At 45.8% G+C, this 18,257-nt stretch overlaps 1 protein-coding gene and 1 long non-coding RNA gene across 3 annotated transcripts in view; one reads left to right on the top strand and one right to left on the bottom strand.

Annotated features, from left to right (window-relative positions):
- HLCS (holocarboxylase synthetase) overlaps nucleotides 1-18,257 on the top strand; it is a 161,837-nt gene that overhangs the window by 112,017 nt on the left and 31,563 nt on the right. The gene's annotated exons all lie outside the window — the stretch shown is intronic.
- LOC129148529 (uncharacterized) lies at nucleotides 2,147-9,156 on the bottom strand. The gene is made up of 3 exons (XR_008555492.1): nucleotides 9,047-9,156; nucleotides 4,561-4,674; nucleotides 2,147-2,470 (listed from the first exon to the last, which is right to left on the bottom strand). It is a non-coding gene; the product is annotated as an uncharacterized LOC129148529 (long non-coding RNA).

Genomic DNA, 18,257 nt, shown 5'->3' with positions numbered 1-18,257 from the left:
TTAGGCTTTTTAAGAAAAGGTGACTAATCACGGAAAAGGAAATCTTACCACCTCTTTCCTTTACACGTGGGCATAAAGCAAGGAGTGGGAAGTGCTTATGTTACTAGTGGATGTGGCCTTCGCGCCTTTGGTGACGTCATTGTGGTACATCGGAATGCAGTCGTGTCTGACCCTCATCTGAGGTCAGTGTGGGTCCTGGTGTCTCACTCTAACGCCAGGCCACCCCTTTATCAGTACAGACTCTCGGGAAAGGAACTTTGTCTGGGTAGCTCAGTTGGTTGGAGCGTTGTCCCTGTACATCGAGGTTGAGGGTTGGATCTGTGCTTAGGGCATGTGCAGGAAGCAACTAATGAACGCATGGATGGCTGGAGCAGCAAATCGATGTTTCTCTCTCTCTCTCAAATCAATCAATAAATAAAAAATGTAAAGAACCTGTACATCCTTGAACCAGTTAGAGACTTTTTATCACTAGAGAAGCTAAAGAGGAGGAGATCATTTAAAGTTCCTTGGTTTCAGGGTAATATTTAGCAATTCAGAACATCATGCAAAGTAGCAAGGTAACACTAATTACAATAGTCATGACAGTGTGTTAGTAGTGGAGGTTATTGAACTCTTACTCGATACCCTGCTAAGCACTTGACACTTTTTCTCCAATGTGTCCCTCATAGGAACCCACTGACAGACATACTTGAATTTGCCCCTTTTACAGTGAGGTTAAGTTTGGTTATGTAGCCTGGGATACAGGTGGTGGGCATGTGAGCCAGGCTTTGGCACAGCAGTTTGACTCTGGTGCTCTTACCCAACACACTTCATTAAAATGTTTTTTAAAATTAATTTTTTAGTATGTTTGATGATAATGCTCCCTCCCCCACCCCTAGCCCCCCCTTGGGAATTAGAAGGAAATTTGAAAGAGACCAAATCTTTGTATTTCATCTTTGCCACTAGGAAAGTTTCATTAGTCACTGGCCTCCGTCCTTCCCAGCCACATCTCCGCATCTTGCCCAGCGGGGCTTCAGAAAGCGTGGTCTTTGCGCCAGCAGCCTCAGCTCACCTGGGCCGGAGTTCGAAAGGGGGCTTCCAGGCCCCCTGTCCTGCCCAGTCAGGCTCCACATGATGAATGGACAGATCCCTGGGTGACTTGTGTGCATATGAAAGTGTGAGAAGCACCCTTCTATTAAAGCCCTTATTTTCTCCTCACACTTACCCTCCCTTACCTCTACCCCACTCCTCCTCAGCTTCCTTTTCTCTCCTTCCCGACTGGCAGAGGAAAACATGTTCATTTCTCGGCAGTGTTCTGAATGTGCTGCGTAGGTTTGCCAGAGAAAATGCAGGACACCTGTTAAATTTGAGTTTCAGACAAACGAGATAGTTTTTTATATACTGGTAACTACATCTCGTACAATATTTGGGACATACTTATACTAATAAATTATCTTGTTTATCTGAGGTTCACAACTAACTGGGCATTCTGAGTTTTTATTTGTAAAATCTGGCCACCGTAGTTGGAAGAAAATGAAAGTATAATCCTTTAGCGGAGAAAGTGATAGTGTAAAAGGTAAGCGATTTTAGAGGGGAAGCCTGGAGAGTCGTCATGTAACTTCCTGCCTTTGGCCTGGCTAGTACTCTGAAAGGGATGGGATTTGGGGTTTGGCATCTTCCTCCTGACACAGGTTGTAGTGTGAGGTGTATTTGGGGGAAAGGTGAGGACAGGGGACATCAAGAGAAAACTATACCTTATTCTTTCTGAGCCTTCAAAGACTGTCCAGTGAATGAAGCAATACCCTGGAAAAACCTCACTGACCCAGAATTGGGGGCACATTTTCCACCAGGAGGCTTTAGGAGAGGGAGCTGGCAGGGTTGAACAGCAAAATTTGGAAGAGAAAATGCCCTCCGTGTGAGTATTTTCATTTCTGTGGGGTTCTAATTTGGGCTTATTATGTCAGACTTAACTGTTAAGTTTTCTTGTTTGATGAGGAACATGAAGCTCTCCCTATTCACCTCATTAGGCGAAGGTATTGCAGGTGTTTCTCAGGCAGCTTGTGACCTCCTATTTCTCATTGTTAGCCACTTCCAGATGATGGAGTTGGACTCAAATGCCCCAGAGCAGTGAAACTCGGATTTAAGGTTTCAACATTTGCCATGACTCTTTGCTTTTTATGCCACTTAATAAGTTGTACATACATATTCGAAGGAAAATTATGAGCTGCCTTATTCATTACACATTTTTCCAACGTGCAATTGTGTTGGCGTCAAATGTTGGCAGCATTTGAAAGAAATTGGCATATTACTTGATCATTGTAAATCTCCCAGTGCTTTTAACTGAAAATGGCATTAGAATCATTTTGCTAAAAATTTGCTTTCTTACATGCTCCCTGTTCGGGAAATATGCGGTGTTGGGAGAATTCTTCCAGGACACATTCGAAATGCTCAACCTTTCACGAGCGGGTCTTCTTGCTGTTGGCAGACTGACCTGAAAAGCACAAATAAGACTGTCTTTGGACCTCAGGCATGAGTGAAATTATTACAGGAAATTATGTGGTGGAAGAAATGGAAGTTAGAATATTAAAACGTTGGTTGTTTGGCAGTGTATTTGTGTTGCTTGGTATCATGAAGTAGGTTGTACAGAGGAATGCTGACTAAATTTATAGTCTGGTAAAGAGATATTCCTAGTAGAGCAAAATTATCCATATTTGCAAATATGTTAGCATAATAGTGCCAGAAAACAGGAATTCAAGACTTCTTGCTATATCTGATTTTTTTTTCTTTTCTTTTTTTTTTTGAGAGGAAGAAAAGGCAGAGATGAAAAATGTAATTTTTTTTTTCTCCATCTTTTCTGTATCTGGTCTCTTGCGTGCTCTTTCAGATATAATTTATTTTCCCTTTTAAACTCACTAAATTTAATGAATAGCACTGGTTTGTTGAGGAAATAATGTTAACAATTTCAACGGTTAAGGTCAAATAATGAGAGCTACATTTGGGGGCTTATGAAGCCTCACATTAGTATTTTAAAATTTATTTTAAAAATTAAAATTCCAAGACATAATTGGCTAGATTTCAATATTAGGAAGTCTTATTCTACAACTAACAGTCAATCAAAAACCAACGATGAAGTGTAGCATGAGTGACACAAAGGATATGGAACTTTAAAACTTTGTTAACGTGCTCTGGGTTATAAAAATTATATATAACTAGGGGCCCAGTGCACGAATTCATGCACCTTGGAAGGAACTGTGGGTCGCGAGGCTGCAGTTGTCACAGGGGTGGGTCTCCGCCCATCCTCCGTGCCCCTGCCCAGCCCCTCCCGCCGTGGCTCCCAGTCCCCTACCTGCCAGCAGCCCTAGCTCCTGCTGCCCCCGCTCCCACACACTGACGGCGCCAGCCCCACTTGCACCCACTGAAGGTACGGAGCGATTGGGGCCGGCGCCAACAGTGGGTGCGAGCAGGGCCAGCACCATCAGGTGCGAGGGGCAGCTGCTGCCCCGATCACCCCTCAGGAGCAGGGCAGGTGGAGTATCCCTCAGGGCTGGCAGCTGCTGCCCCATCACCCCTCAGGAGCAGGGGCAGGTGGAGTAGCCCTCAGGGATGGCAGCTGCCGCTTGCACCCGCTGATGGTGCAGAGCGATCGGGACTGGTGCTGGGCACTGGCAGCGGGTGTGAGCGGCAGCTCCAGTGCCGGCTGCGGGTACAAGCGGGGCCGGCGCTGACAGTGGGTGCGAGAGACGGTTGCTGGCCCCAGTTGCCCCTCAGGAGCAGGGAGAGGTAGAGAAGCCCTGAGGGGCGATTGGGGCCAGCAGGTGCAGCTTGCACCCGCTGACACCTGCCGAGCGATCGGGGCCGGCACCAGGTGCCGGCAGTGGGTGCAAGTGGGGCCAGCGCCAGGCAGGACCACGGTGTGTGGGAGCAAAGAATTTTCAGTAACCACCAGAGGCTCGCCCCGATGACAGCGACCGGCACCCCACCTTGGTCTGGTGCCTCCACTCACCTGCTCCACCATCCTGCCATGGCCGACACCCACCATGTTTTGCGCATGACCCTGGTGGTCACTGCACATCATAACAACCGGTTGTTTGGTGGTTCAGTTGTTCCGGTTGTTCCACCGTTCGGTCTATTTGCATATTAGCCTTTTATTATGTAGGATTATTATATGGGATACCTTAGAAGGTAGATTTTTTTCCCCTCTCATGAAATCCATTTGGAAATTCATTACTTCCCAATTTGAGCAGACTTAAAGCCTAGAGGAAGGGACGATCTATAAAATTGATTTTAGATACAGAGTCAATTTCATAAAACTCCAGTCATTTTCACCTTGACCTGCCTATACACCTTGTCCTTTGTAGAAAGATCGCTTTGGTTGTGTTCATGAGGCTAGTTTGTGTCTCCTGCTACTTCCTACTTCAGCAGAATGATCATAGTTCTAGGTGCCACATTCATTCCTAGATCAATAAAGAATCATGGAATATCAGAGATGAAAGGGCTTAGCAAGCTCTACCAACCCTCTGGTTCTACAGGTTAAGAAACCAAGGTTCAGGGAGGTGCAGTCATCCCTGTCCAGTCGCTTACCTGGCTAATGGGCATATAGACCAGTTGCTGTGGCTCCCCAATCCTGGTCCTGTGCCCTTTCCGCTGTCTTCCACCGTCCCACGTGCTGGCCATCTTCAGGAGCATGTGAGAGCACTGAAAGCCAGCATTTCAAAACTTCAGAGATTAATTATTATTAAAATATTGATAGGTCGGTGTCATGAGTGGAAAAGCTGTCTCTGTGATTTATTTAACTTTTAAACCACATTTCTCTAAGGACTAGTACTCAATGAATCCTATTTTCATACTTAGTTTTGTAAAGAGGCACACGATGTTGTCTCTCAATTTCCAGACTATAAAGCTGACTGGAGTTCTTTTAATAGTGTAAGTGGTAAGTTCATTATATCAGCAGTGGGAAGGGTATTCTGGCTCAGTAATAATGCCGTACATAGTGGATGGTGTGTGTGTGTGTGTGTGTGTGTGTGTGTGTGTGTGTGTGTGAACACTATGGTTTGAACTTTCAGTTCTTAAACAGCCTATTTCAAAATAAGAGAATGTAGTTAGGATTGACCCTTCCCTGGATGGGTAGGCCGCATGTCCCTCTCTTTGAGTCTGGGTGGGCTCTGGGACTGCTTTGACCTATGGATATGGTAGAAATGACACTGCGCTGGTTTCTGAGCCTTAAGAGATGGGTGCCTTCCTCTTCCTGTCTTGGAGCACTTGCTCTTGAGCCCAGTCGTCATGCTGTGGGGAGGCCTATGCGGCTCTATGGAGAAGAACTGAGCCCTGGTCCAGCTGCAGCTGAACTCCCAGCTGGCAGCAGCCTGCAGGCCATGTGCACGGGCCATCTTGTCAGGGGGGTGAGGGGGAATCATGGGAGAACTCCAGTTCTGCCTGCACACCTTTGACCACCGAACGACGTGTTCGTGGAATGCACTGAAAGCACCGAAGCTGCTGCCCAGAGGAACAGAGTTTTCAGTTCAGTTCAGCCAAGATAATTGCCAGCTAAAACAAGTAACACCAAAGAAAAATAAAATCTAGAATATGGACACATTTTTTAAAATTCTTTTTTTTGTTTGTAGTTGACAAACAATATTATATTAATTTTAGGTGAACAGCACCATGTGATTAGACATTTATATACCTCCTAAGTGATCGCCCCATAAGTCTAGTACCTATCTGGCGCCATACATAGTTATTACAATATTACTGACTATATTCCCTACGCTGTACTTTACATCCCTGTGACTGTTTTTATAACTGGCAATTTGTACTTATTAGTCCCTTCAACTTTTCATCCCCCTATCCCTCTAATCCACCTCCCATCTCGCAACCATCAATTTGTTCTCATTATCTATGAGTTTCCTTCTGTTTTGTTTGTTCATTTTGTTTTTTAGATTCCACATATAAATGAAATCATATGGTATTTGTCTTTCTCTGACTTATTTCACATAGCATAATATTGTCACAAATGGCAAGAATTCATTCTTTTTATGACTAATACCCATTGTGTGTGTGTGTGTGTGTGTGTGTGTGTGTATGTATATATGTATATATACATATACACACACCATATCTCCTTTATCAATTCATCTACCATTTTTATGGCTGAGTAATACCCATTGTGTATATATACTGTATCTTCTTTATCAGTTCATCTACCAATGGACATTAGGTTGCTTCCCTATCTTGGCTATCTATCTATCTATCTATCTATCTATATATATATATAAAAGCCTAAATGACCAGCTGACCGTTTGACCATCTGACCGGTAGCTATAACGTGCACTGACCACCAGGGGTAGATGCTCAATGCAGGAGCGGAAACCACAGGCATGGAAACATGGAACAGACTGATGAATCTCAGAGGGAAGGGGGAAGGGTGGGAAGAGATTAACCAAAGACCTTATATGCATACTAGAGGCCTGGTGCACAGATTCGTGCACCATTGGGGTCCCTCGGCCTGGCCTGCACCCTCTCGCAATCTGGGACCCCTTGGGGGATGTCGGAGAGCCAGTTTTGGCCCGATCTCCGCAGGCCAGGCCGAGGGACCCCACCGGTGCATGAATCCGTGCACCTGGCCTCGAGTTGTTAAATAATGCTGTAATGAACTTAGGGGTGCATACGTCTTTTCAAATTAGTGTTTTGGATTTCTTTCTATAACTACCCAGAAGTGGAATTGCTGGATCATATGATAGTTTTATTTTTAATTATTTGAGGAAACTCCATACTGTTTTCCGTAGTGGCTGTACCAGTTCCACCACAGAGCACAAGGTTCTCTTTTTTCCACATCCTCACCAACACTTGTTTGTTGATTTATTGATATAGAATCTATACAATTTAGCATTCATTGTGCTTAGCATACAAAACTAAACTACCTGACATTTGAAGAACCAAGAAACTAGAACACTCTCTCAGGAGAAGGGAAAATCAAGTAGTCCAACCCCCAGCTGAAGCAGAATAGGGTTTTGCCGTGGCAATTGTAACTATCCAATACAATGAAGGAACGTATAGGCTATCTCAGCAGAGGAATGGGAATGATTTTTAAAAAGAACCGAGTGGGAATTACAGAACTGAAAATAATTCACTCAGTGGACCTCATAGTCCAATGGAAATGACGGAGGAGAAAGAGGAAATGGGGCAGAAACAATGTTAGAAGTTAAAATTTTTTCAAATTCTAATGAAAAGAGCAAATTTACAGATACGAGGTGATCCATGACCATCAAGCTGAGTAAAATACAGAGCAGCCCATGCAGAGTCTTTCAGATTGCAGAAACCAAAGGTGGAGAGCAATCCTCAAAAGCAACAGGGGAAACAACACACGGAACCGTAACCCATTAATGGCTCATTTCAGAAGTCATGGTGGCTGGGCGAGAGTGGAACATCTTTAAAGTGCTGAAAGAGACTATTTTCAACTAGAATTCTATATCCAGTAAAAATATCCTTCAAGAATGAAGGGATTGAGAGATCCAAGATGGCGGCATAGGTAAACATCTGGGCTGCTGCCGTCCACAACAGTTTCCAAAACTACAACTAAAAGACAGAAGGTCTATCACCCAGAACCACGGGAAAGCTGGCTGAGCGGAAGCTCTACAACTAGACCGAAAGAGAGGGGAGCAAGCAGGGCACAAACGCTGAAAAACTGAGGTACAGGGGAGCGCGCGCATGATACGGGCTGGCGCCGGAACCCAGCTGGCGGCGGCGTTGCTTTCTTCAATCCGAAGAGAGACAAGCTCCCAGTCTCTCTGAAATCCAGTTTCTGGGGAGAGACTGGGCTGTCTGCCATCGGGTCAGAGAGTGAGGGTGGCTTGCTAGCAGAGCTGCGTGGAGGCACAGTTGTTGGCTGCGCTGGGGTGCGAGACGCAGGGACGCGGTTGGAGGCGGCTCACTGCCAGTCATCGCTGTTAGCCTAGTGACGCCCTGAGACTCCACCCTGCACAATCTACAAACACACCCAAGCTCCTAGCAGCGGCTTTTGCATATGAATGGTCTTCTCTATTGCAGTTTAAGCTAGTAAACTTGCAACCTGGTGCAGACAGCTCCAAAGCCTCCAAGCTCCAAGCAGGGAGGAGAGGACAGCAGTTCTCGCTGTAGCTCCTGCAGGGTGGCCTCAGACAGTAGCTGAACTGCACCCCATTGGAGATCCAGAAGCCAGTATGTCTAGTGGTCAGTGTGAGACACCAGATTTCAACTCCTCACATCCATAAGTGACACATTCGGGAGGCAGACTCAGTGAGCACCAAAGCCCCACTGAAACAAGTCCTGTACCATAAGCGTGTCTCCAGTGCAGCAGTGCTTCCATTATAGACACAGCGGGTCCTCAAGCCAATTGGCCTGGAGGTCATTTCCTCCCAGTGTACCAACAGCAATCAAGGCTTAACTACACCAAGACTTTGCACGCAGCCCACAAAGGGGTGTACCAAGAGCAACCACCTAGGGTGATTGGGGAAGCTGAGCTACTGGCCACTATAGATCACTGACCACACAAAACCACTCCATCAACACAGGGAGGCAGCCAAAATGCAGAGACACTGAAGCTTGTCACGAATAGGAGAGATGGAGGAAAGTAAACTACTGGATGACACAGTGTTCAGAACCACATTTATAAGGTTACTCAAGAATCTTCTAAAAACCGCTGAGAAACTTGAAGAGACCTCCGAGGAACTTAGTGAGACCTTCAAGGACCTTAATGAGAATGCCAAAAAAATGGAAAAGGACCAGTCAGAAATCAAGCATACACTGTTTGAAATAAAGAATATACAGAAACTGAACTGTAGATCACCGTACCCCAAGAGTCAAACCAAAGATCTGGAATATGAGGAAGCAAAAAACACCCAACCAGAGAGGCAGAAAGAAAGAAGAATCCAAAAGTGTGAGGATAGCGTAAGGAGTCCCTGAGATGGCTTTAAGTGTACCAACATCCGAATTTTGGGGGTGCCAGAAGAAGAGAGAGAGCAAGATACTGAAAACCTATTTGAAGAAATAATGACAGAAAACTTCCCCCACCTGGTGAAAGAAATAGACTTACAATTTCAGGAAGCACACAGAACCCCAAACAAGAGGAATCCAAAGAGAACCACACCAAGACACATCATAATTAAAATGCCAAGGGCAAAAGACAAAGAGAGAATCTTGAAAGCAGCAAGAGAAAAACAGTTAGTTACCTACAAGGGAGTACCCATACGACTGTCAGCTGATTTCTCAACAGAAACTATGCAGGCCAGAAGGGAGTGGCAAGAAATATTCAAAGTGATGAACAGCAAGAACCTATAACCAAGATTACTCTACCCAGCAAAGCTATCATTCAGAATTGAAGGTCAGACGAAGAGCTTCACAGACAAGAAAAAGCTAAGGAGTTCATCACCACCAAACCAGGATTACATGAAATGCTGAAGGGTATTCTTTAAGAAGAGGAGGAAGAAGAAAAAGGTAAAGGTAAAAATTATGAACAACAAAAAGACATCAAATACCTACCTACCAACAAGTGAATCTAAAAATCAAGTGAATAAAAAATCTGAAGAACAAATTGGACTGGTGAATATAATAGAATCAGGGACATAGAAAGGGAGGGGACAGACAATTCTCAGGGGGAAGGGGGTCTGAGGGGTGCGGGAAGAGATTGAACAAAAATCTTACACCTATGGATGAAGACAGTGGCGGGGGTAAGGGCATGGGGTGGGGTGGGGAATCAGGTGGAGGGGAGCTATGGGGGGGGGAGAGGAACACCTGTAATAATCTGAACAATAAAGATTTATTATAAAAAAAATGAAGGGATTGAGATGATGAAAAAATTCTAAAATGTATGTGATGGTTGTACAACAATGTAAATGAACATAATGCCACTGTATTGTGCCTTTAAAAATCAATAAAATGATAAATTTTATGTTATGTATATTGTCCCACAATAAATTTTTTTTTAAAGAATGAAAGCAGGCTTGGCCTGGTGGCTCAGTTGGTTGAAGCATTGTCCCATACACCAAAAGGTTTCAGGTTCCATTCCCAGTCAGGACACATACCTAGGTTGTAGGTTCAATCCCTGTTGCAGGTGTATACAGGAGGCAACCGATCAATATTTCTCTCTCACATCATTGTTTCTCTCTCTCTCTTCCTCTCTTCTCCCCCCTTCCTCTCTCTAAAACCAATAACAAACAAATATATTCTCAGGTAAGGATTAAAAGCATATATATATATATATATATATATATATATATATATATCTTTTGCTGTCCCCTAAAAAATGTATATACACTTTAACAGTTGATAGCTCATTTTTGAAGGTGAAATGTATTTTAATAAACACTGCCTTTATAATATTCAAAGTATGTGTATACATTTTTTGGGACACCCTATCCTATCTAATAAAGAGGGAATATGCTAATTGACTGCCATGCCCTCAAAGGTGGCGGCGCCCAGTCCCCTCAGCCCCCCAGCCACCCAGGGCCGGCCTGAGGCGCAGGCAAGCCTCAGATGGCGGCTGCCCAGCTGCCCAGGGCCACCTGAGGCTCAGGTAACCAGGGCTGGCCGAGGCTTGTGCTGCCAGCAGTGGCAGCAGCAGAGGTGTGATAGGGCGTCGCCTTCCCCTGATTGCCGGGTCGCCTCCCACCCCAGAGGGCTCCCGGACTGTGAGAGGGGGCAGGCTGGGCTGAGGGACCCCCCTCCAGTGCATGAATTTTCATGCACCGGGCCTCTAGTATGTGTGTGTGTGTGTGTGTGTGTGTGTGTGTGTGTGTGTGTAAGAATGAAGGCAAAATAAGGACATTTCAGATAAAAGAAAATTAAGAGAATTCATCACCCACAGGCCTGTACTTCAATTAATGCTAAAGGAACTTCTTAAAACTTGAAAGGAAATGACACCAGGTAGGAACACAAATGCTTGGGAAGGAATGTAGAACACTGGAAATGGTAAATATCTGGGGGAAATACAAAACCATTTTTTTCTCTCTCAATTTCTTTATTAACTATATAACTACTTAAAGCGAAATTATAACATGGTTTGTGGGGCTTATACCATTTGTGGCTATGACGCTTATAACAGCCGTAAGAGCAGCTATGGAGCTCTAGAGTTGCAGGACCTCTCTATTTTACAGGAAGTAGCACAATATTGACTGTAAGTGGACTATGAAAAGTTATGACATATATTGTAATCCCTGGTGCAGCCACTTAAAACTACAAGAAATATGGCCAGAAAGCCAACAGAAGATTTGAAATGGATATTCAAATAGTTTTTTTTTTAAAGGCAGGAAATGAGGAACAGAGGAACAAAGTTTTCTTTTTTTTTTTTTTGACCCATTAAATGAGTAAAAGGAAATCGTTTTTTAAAAATTTGGGTTATAATAATATGATGGTAGCCATTTAAAATGGAACTTTTTGAAAAGCATTTATTAACATGGGAAAACTGCTCCCAATGTTTCCCAATGTGAAAAACACAGGATACTCAGCCACTGTAGTATGACAATTAAAAAAAACACACGGCAATATATTCACGCTAGAGGCCCGGTGCACGAAATTCATGCATCGGGGGGAGGGGTTGTTCCTCAGCCCGGCCTGTGCCCTCTCACAGTCGGGAGCCCTTGGGGAATGTCTGACTGACAGCTTAGGCCCGCTCCCTGTGGGAGTGCACTGACCACCAGGGGGCAGCTCCTGCATTGAGCGTCTGACCCCCTGGTGGTCAGTGTGCATCATAGCGACTGGTCATTCTGCCCTCGGGCCGAAACCGGCTCTCTGACATCCCTGAGGGGTCTCAGATTGTGAGAGGGCACAGGCCAGGCTGAGGGACTCCACCAGTGCACGATCGGGGCCAGGGAGGGACATGGGAGGTTGGCCAGCCAGGGAGGGACTGTGGGAGGGCTCCAGGGGATGTCTGGCCTGTCTCGCTTAGTCCCAATTGGCCAGACCCCAGCAGCAAGCTAACCTACTGGTCGGAGCGTCTGCCCCATGGTGGTCAGTGCACATCATAGCGACTGGTCGACCGGTTGACTATCTGTCACCTGGTGGTCAGTGCACGTCATAGCGAGTGGTTGAGTGGCCTTAGCATATCATTAGCATGTTACGCTTTAGTTGGTTGAATAGCCGACTGGACGACTGGACACTTAGAATATTAGGCTTTTATTATATAGGATAACCATACTTCATAGAAAAAAAAAATTAAAGGAAATATACCAAAATGCCTTTTGGTAGTAGAATTATAGGTGTTTTAATGTCTTAGTCTTGTTACATTTTCCAAATTTTCTACAAAGAGCATGAGTTATCACAAAATTTATGTTTTAGCTATTGCTAGTTTAGGTTTATCTGGGTGTAAGGAGTCTCGCCAGCAAGCAGCCCGTGAGGCAGTCCCGGTGCTCATGTTCTTCTCCAAGCCTCTCCCCTGAGTGTGGGCTGGGCCGGGTGGCTCACTTCTAACCAACGGAATATGTCGCTAGTAATGGGGTGTCACCTCAGATTAGGTTGCAAAGACTGTGACTTCTTACTTGCCTTTCTCTGTCTGTCTCAGCTGTTGCTCTGGGGGAAGCAAGCTAACATGCTCTATGGCGAGGACCACATGGCAAGGAATTGAGGTTTCTGGCTAACAGCCCTGCAGAGCTAGCTGAGACCTGCTGGTAGTCATGTGACTGAGCCTGAACGTGGACCCTGTCCCAGTTAGGTTTTGAGATGAGCACAGCCCCTGCTGCCACCTTGATTGCAATCCTGTGGGAACCCCTTAGCCAAAGGCACCCGCCTGTCCCAGACTCCTGACCCACAGGAACTCTGAGATGATAGATGGGTGTTGTCTTAAGCTACTAAGTTTTGGGTTAACTTGTTAAGTAACAATAGGTAACTAATACATTCTCTTAAGCAATTCAGTATCTTACTGACTTTCTCCTCCTCATCCCTCCCACCTTTAGTCCTTAGGGAATTGTTCCAGTTTCTTCATGGTACCCTTTATTTTTCAAAATTTCCATCAAGGCATCAAATGTCCTTTTCTTCATCTTTCCATCGTTTCTTCTAGCCCAGTCACCACTTTTTGATAAGTTAACAAAAGATAACCAACTGACTATGCAATCATGTAGTCTGTTTCTTGGAGACTTCCCCTGCTCCCTTCAAACGCCATAACAAGATGTGGCCTCCTTGTGATCTAGAGCCTAGAGCAGTGGTTGACAGCCTGCATTTTGTCCCTTTGTCACATCTCGAGGAGGATGCCACACAGAGGAGCCAAACTGAGTTGTTCACTGTGGGCCACTGCAGTGAGAGAGCCAGTGGCCACGCGTGGTTCCCAGCGCCCCAGCTCCCAGCCGCCCGTCAGCCTGCGTGCATGTTGGTTGGCTTGCTGAAAATCGGTGGTGGAAAATTCTCTGGCCTGGAGTGCACTGAACTCACGTGACAGCCCACATCCTAGTCCCATCTCAGCTACAGCTCTGCCTCGTCTCCATACTTAGGCTCTGTATCTGAAGGCCTGCACAGCGAGAGCCCCTGTTTCTTTCTTAGAGCGCTAGGGAAAGCGTCCCTCTGTAAGTGGCAGAAAATGAGTGTTGAATGTTTTAAAGCTGAGCGGAATTTGCAATCTCTAATAGAAGCCACCACTGTCCCTAGACCGTGAAGAGTTATGGGGGGAAATAGCACATCTCACCTAATTGAAAATATCTGCCAATTGAAAATTAGTTTCTCATGAATTGCCTCCTTATTCTTTTAGTTCATACTTAACAGAGTGGACATTTGGTGATGGGCTTTTCAATGCTGTCCCTGTGGTCATCGGCCTAGTCACACCATTCCTGGCTGCATTAAGTATCCCCAATGCAGAGGATTAAGTCATGGTAAAAGCATACTCTGGATTTTACCCAGAGGTCACGGAGCGCCCCTCTTCCCTTGGCAGCCAGCAGCATTCTTATTACACTTCATTTATCTACTTGGGAGGACTCGGAGGACCAGCTGGGCCCCTGTCTGCACTCATCAGGAGTTAATTTCTGAGGGAGGTGCTGTGGTCATGAACAAGTGCAGAAGGTCCCCGGTGGTCCTGCCAGACAAGAGGGGCCCTTAATTAGCAGCAGCGTTCAATCAGGCCGCTTAACCCGCCACGGGTTGAGGTGGTCATGTCCTCCTGCCGCCCTCCTGTAAACTCAGCCCACAGACGGGCTGGGACATTCGTTTGTGTGGCCCTGGATGAGGAGTCGGCACAGATCCAGCCCAACACACTTCCAGGGGTTACCTGGATTGCTTTTATTTTTGACAGAGTAGTGAAGGTTAATAACAGAAATTTCCCCCACCCCTTAATATTTGGGAGCTTCATTTTGTCTTTGCCAAGTTCACATTTCCCAAGCTGGACATCCTACTGGTTCTCTCTCTTTGCTATCAAAAGCCATCCTCATGTCCTGTTACAGGCATTGCTTAGAGCTAAGTGTAGATTGCGTCAGCTCGGTGTGCTGGAAGTCAGAAGACCTCACTAAGCTTGAGGCCTTGTCCCAACTTCATCTCCAAAACATGTTCTTTTCAGCTGCAAAGTGGAGGTGGTTGTACCTGGCTTGCGTACCTGGCAGAGCTGTTCGGAAGATCAAATATAGAAACAGTTGTGAACTGTCAAACATTATACAACTCTGAGGTGAAATTATTGAATGCCAGGTTTGGGTCACTTAAAATTTTTTTATTTTTTATTTTTTGTTAATCCTTACCTGAGGATTTTCCATTGATTTTTTTTTTTTTTTTTTTGAGAGAGTGGAAGGGAGAGAGGGAGGAATGGGGAGGGAAGGAGAAAGAGAGAAACAATGATGTGAGAGAAACACATTGATTGGTTGCACACATGCCCTGACTGTGGCTGGGGATTGAACCAACTGCTATTGAGGTATGTACCCTTGATCAGGAATTGAACCCTCAACCCTTCGGTCTGCAGGATGGCACTCGAACCCCTGAGCAAAACTGGTCAGGACAAGGTTCAGGTCACTTTTAGTTGACTCATTCATTATAGCCAAAGTAGGTGTTTATTTTAATAGTCACATAGAGAACACCAAAACCTTGCTAGATACTTGTACTTTATTAGAAATGCTGTCTACTGCAGCATTTAATAAATAGCAAATGAATATATGCACTTCCTCAAGCTCTGGCCACATGACTCGACTGCACACTGCGGACCCTAGCAGACAGAGGGTCAGTGTAGTAGGAGGAAAGGAGGGAGTTCCTTAGCTCAGCGTGACGTCTCGCTTAGTCATGAGACCCTCCGGCACCATTAACAGAGAAAACTGGAGGCAGGCTCTATCACTTCCTCAGTTCCCAGGCCCAGGACGGGTGATTAGGGATGATCCACCACGAGTCCATGAGCAGAACCCTCGCTCATCTCTGGGCAAGGTCAGCTTCTGATGGCACATGGCAAACCCAGCATCTTTCCTCCCCCAACGAATAACCGGATTTACTTACCACCAGTGGCTCAGAATTCTTTTGGGTGATCAGAGAGCCCACAGAACAAAAGTGGAGGCAGCTCCCCCTTGTCCGTGGAGCAAAGGAATGTGGGGGGTTAAGTGAGTGGCAGTTATAGCACCTGCTGGGAGCACTGCATTGAGCAGGACCAGCCAGGAGGAACTAATGGGCCTCATGGTTGGTCAGGAGGGTCTCAGCCACAGGAAGAGTCACACTCGGGCTGGGGAGCTGTTGGTAGGACACAGTCATTTAGGTGGAAGTGCCTCGTATTTTCAAGGTTACTGTAAATTCTAAGCCTTGTTCTTTATTTACCTGGCAGATGGGAGATGCCATGTCTTGGTGTAATGAAGCATTATGTTAGTATAGCGAAAAGGAAACTGCCCTCCTGATGGAATTCATTCTCACTAAAAGCTCATGGTCTGTGTGGGGATCGCCTGGGAATGGACGTGTGTACTTGTGTGTGTGTGTGTGTGTGTGTGTGTGTGTGCGTGTGTGTGCGTGCAGGCACTGTTCCTGACGGGAAAGTCGAGACCAAATTGTCCGTTACGTTGCCTAATTCCACCTGGCAGTTTCCTGAAGTGGGTGGTGGATAGCAAATCCATTCCTGTTTGCAAGCTTTTTTTTTTTTTTTTACCCTAGAAAATTTCTTTTTACCTGTGGTTTTCTTTTTCACTTTTGCTTTGGAAACATGGAAATGATTCATGTAGAATTACTTTGACGGAGAGAAAAGGATTGAAATTGAGGAATAAATCAGCCACTGGATAGTTCTTGCAGCCAAAACCTGTCGGAGCCAAAAGCTCCTGCCGTGTCTGGAACCTTGCTCTGGGCCTCGTGGGCATAAACTGGAACCTTGGCAATAAACTTCTGGACACAAGGTCTCCCTATGCCAGGGTTTCTGGAATCCAGATTTAATATTGCACATTCCTCCTTGTTTTGAAAGGAGGAAATCATTATTTTAAATATTGAGGCTAGACAGAGAACATGGCGAAGGAAGCTGGGGACAGGTCATCTGCTTGCTCTAAGACTGCCCTTTGAACTTCGTCCCATCATGGCCACCTTGTCGATGGAGGACAGTGCCGAGCAGCTGCTCGCCTGGCCAGCTCAAGCTTTGAGTTCTGAGCATTGTGTTCTGACCTGTCTTCAGGCTCCATCCGGCTCACTGTCACCATGACAACGGTGTTAGATGTAGGAGTCACTTTCAGTTAAGGGTTTAGGCTTGGGAACTTGATTCTGCGGAGTTCTGCCCGCACATCATTAATTTTTAATTTAATCATACTTGCCCATATCTGTACCTATGTCTTTGACCTTCAAAATAAGAATTAGAGGTCGTTCCCAGCTGGCATGGCTCAGTGGTTGAGTGTCGACCTATGAACCAGACAGTCACGGTTCGATTCCTGGTCAGGGCACATGCCGGGTTGCAGGCTTGATCCCCAGTGGGTGTGTGTAGGAGGCAGCCAATCAGTGACACTCTCTCATTATTGATGTTTCAATCTCTCCCTCTCCCTTCCTGTCTGAACTCAATAAAAATATGTTAAAAAAGAAAGAATTGGAGGTCGTATTTTGGGATTGTTGCGTATTAATTCCTGTTTCAATCTTTAAACACTCCTTGAAAAGGTTAATATATGATAGCTTGCTAGTAAAAGGTGGCTTGCTGCTCAAGCTGCTCTATCGATTCTGCCCTTATGAACTGTATAAGGATGGTACCATTTTGATGGGCTTGCATTGCATTGAATTGCATTGAGATGAAAAGGTAACCCCCCGTTCTGTTGTAAATCTGTCCAATCACAGGAGCTCCTTTGTTCTTGAAGTTGAGTACGGTGCAAAGCAAGGGCTTGCAATTGCATCCAAAGGGCAGGGCCGTATGTCTTAGCTGGGTCACTTATCTGGTTGGAGACTGACTTTTCTAAGCTTCAGTTCCTACATCTATAAAGACAGTAACAATAGCACCTTTTCAAGTTTTTCTAGTGACGAGTAAATAAGACATAGTTGAAAATGCCACGTGAATATTTGTCAAATACATGTCAGATGTACACTATCTATATATATAAACGCCTAAGCGACCATTATGACTGGTCAGCCAAACAACCTGTCGACCAGTCGCTATGATGACACACTGACCACCAGGGGGCAGATGCTTAATGCAGGTGTGCTCCCACAGCCAACTTCCTGCAGCCTGCCAACCTCCCATGGTCCCTCCCTCCCGGCCAGCTGGCCCTGATTGGCCCGATCGCCGGCCAGGTCGAGGGACCCCACCCATGCACAAATTCGTGCACTGGGCCTCTAGTATGTAAATCATGCTCCTGGCAGAGAAAGTTTATGTGATTCCCAGTCCTGCTTCATTTCCTCCCCGGCACACAGCCCCCCTCGTGGCTCAGCTGATGTTAGGTGGGTGGTCAGTGGTCAGGGTGGATATGAAATGTGCATCTTCCATGCCAGGCCATGAGAGTCTCCCACTGCCCTTCTCGCCTCCCATTGCGATACTGGAGATGGTATGGGATAGTGGTCGGCAAACTGCGGCTCGCGAGCCACATGCGGCTCTTTGGCCCCTTGAGTGTGTCTCTTCCACAAAATACCACGGCCTGGGCGAGTCTCTGTTGAAGAAGTGGCGTTAGAAGAAGTTTAAGTTTAAAAAATTTGGCTCTCAAAAGAAATTTCAATCGTTGTACTGTTGATATTTGGCTCTGTTGACTGATGAGTTTGCCGACCACTGGTATGGGAAAATGTCAGTGCTACAAGTGAAAGAGGCCAGTCTCTGAGTCCCCACTTGGAGGAGAGAGCCCTCTGACGAGCCAGCACTTGGGCCACTGACTGCCCTTGGGGTTCTTTCCGTAATATTAGCCTACCCTGATTGGTACAAACTT

Source organism: Eptesicus fuscus, chromosome 3 (assembly GCF_027574615.1).
Source record: "Eptesicus fuscus isolate TK198812 chromosome 3, DD_ASM_mEF_20220401, whole genome shotgun sequence".
Classification (NCBI taxonomy): domain Eukaryota; kingdom Metazoa; phylum Chordata; class Mammalia; order Chiroptera; family Vespertilionidae; genus Eptesicus; species Eptesicus fuscus.
Note: the sequence above shows the minus strand (reverse complement) of the source record. Positions and strands in the feature narration are given on the sequence as shown.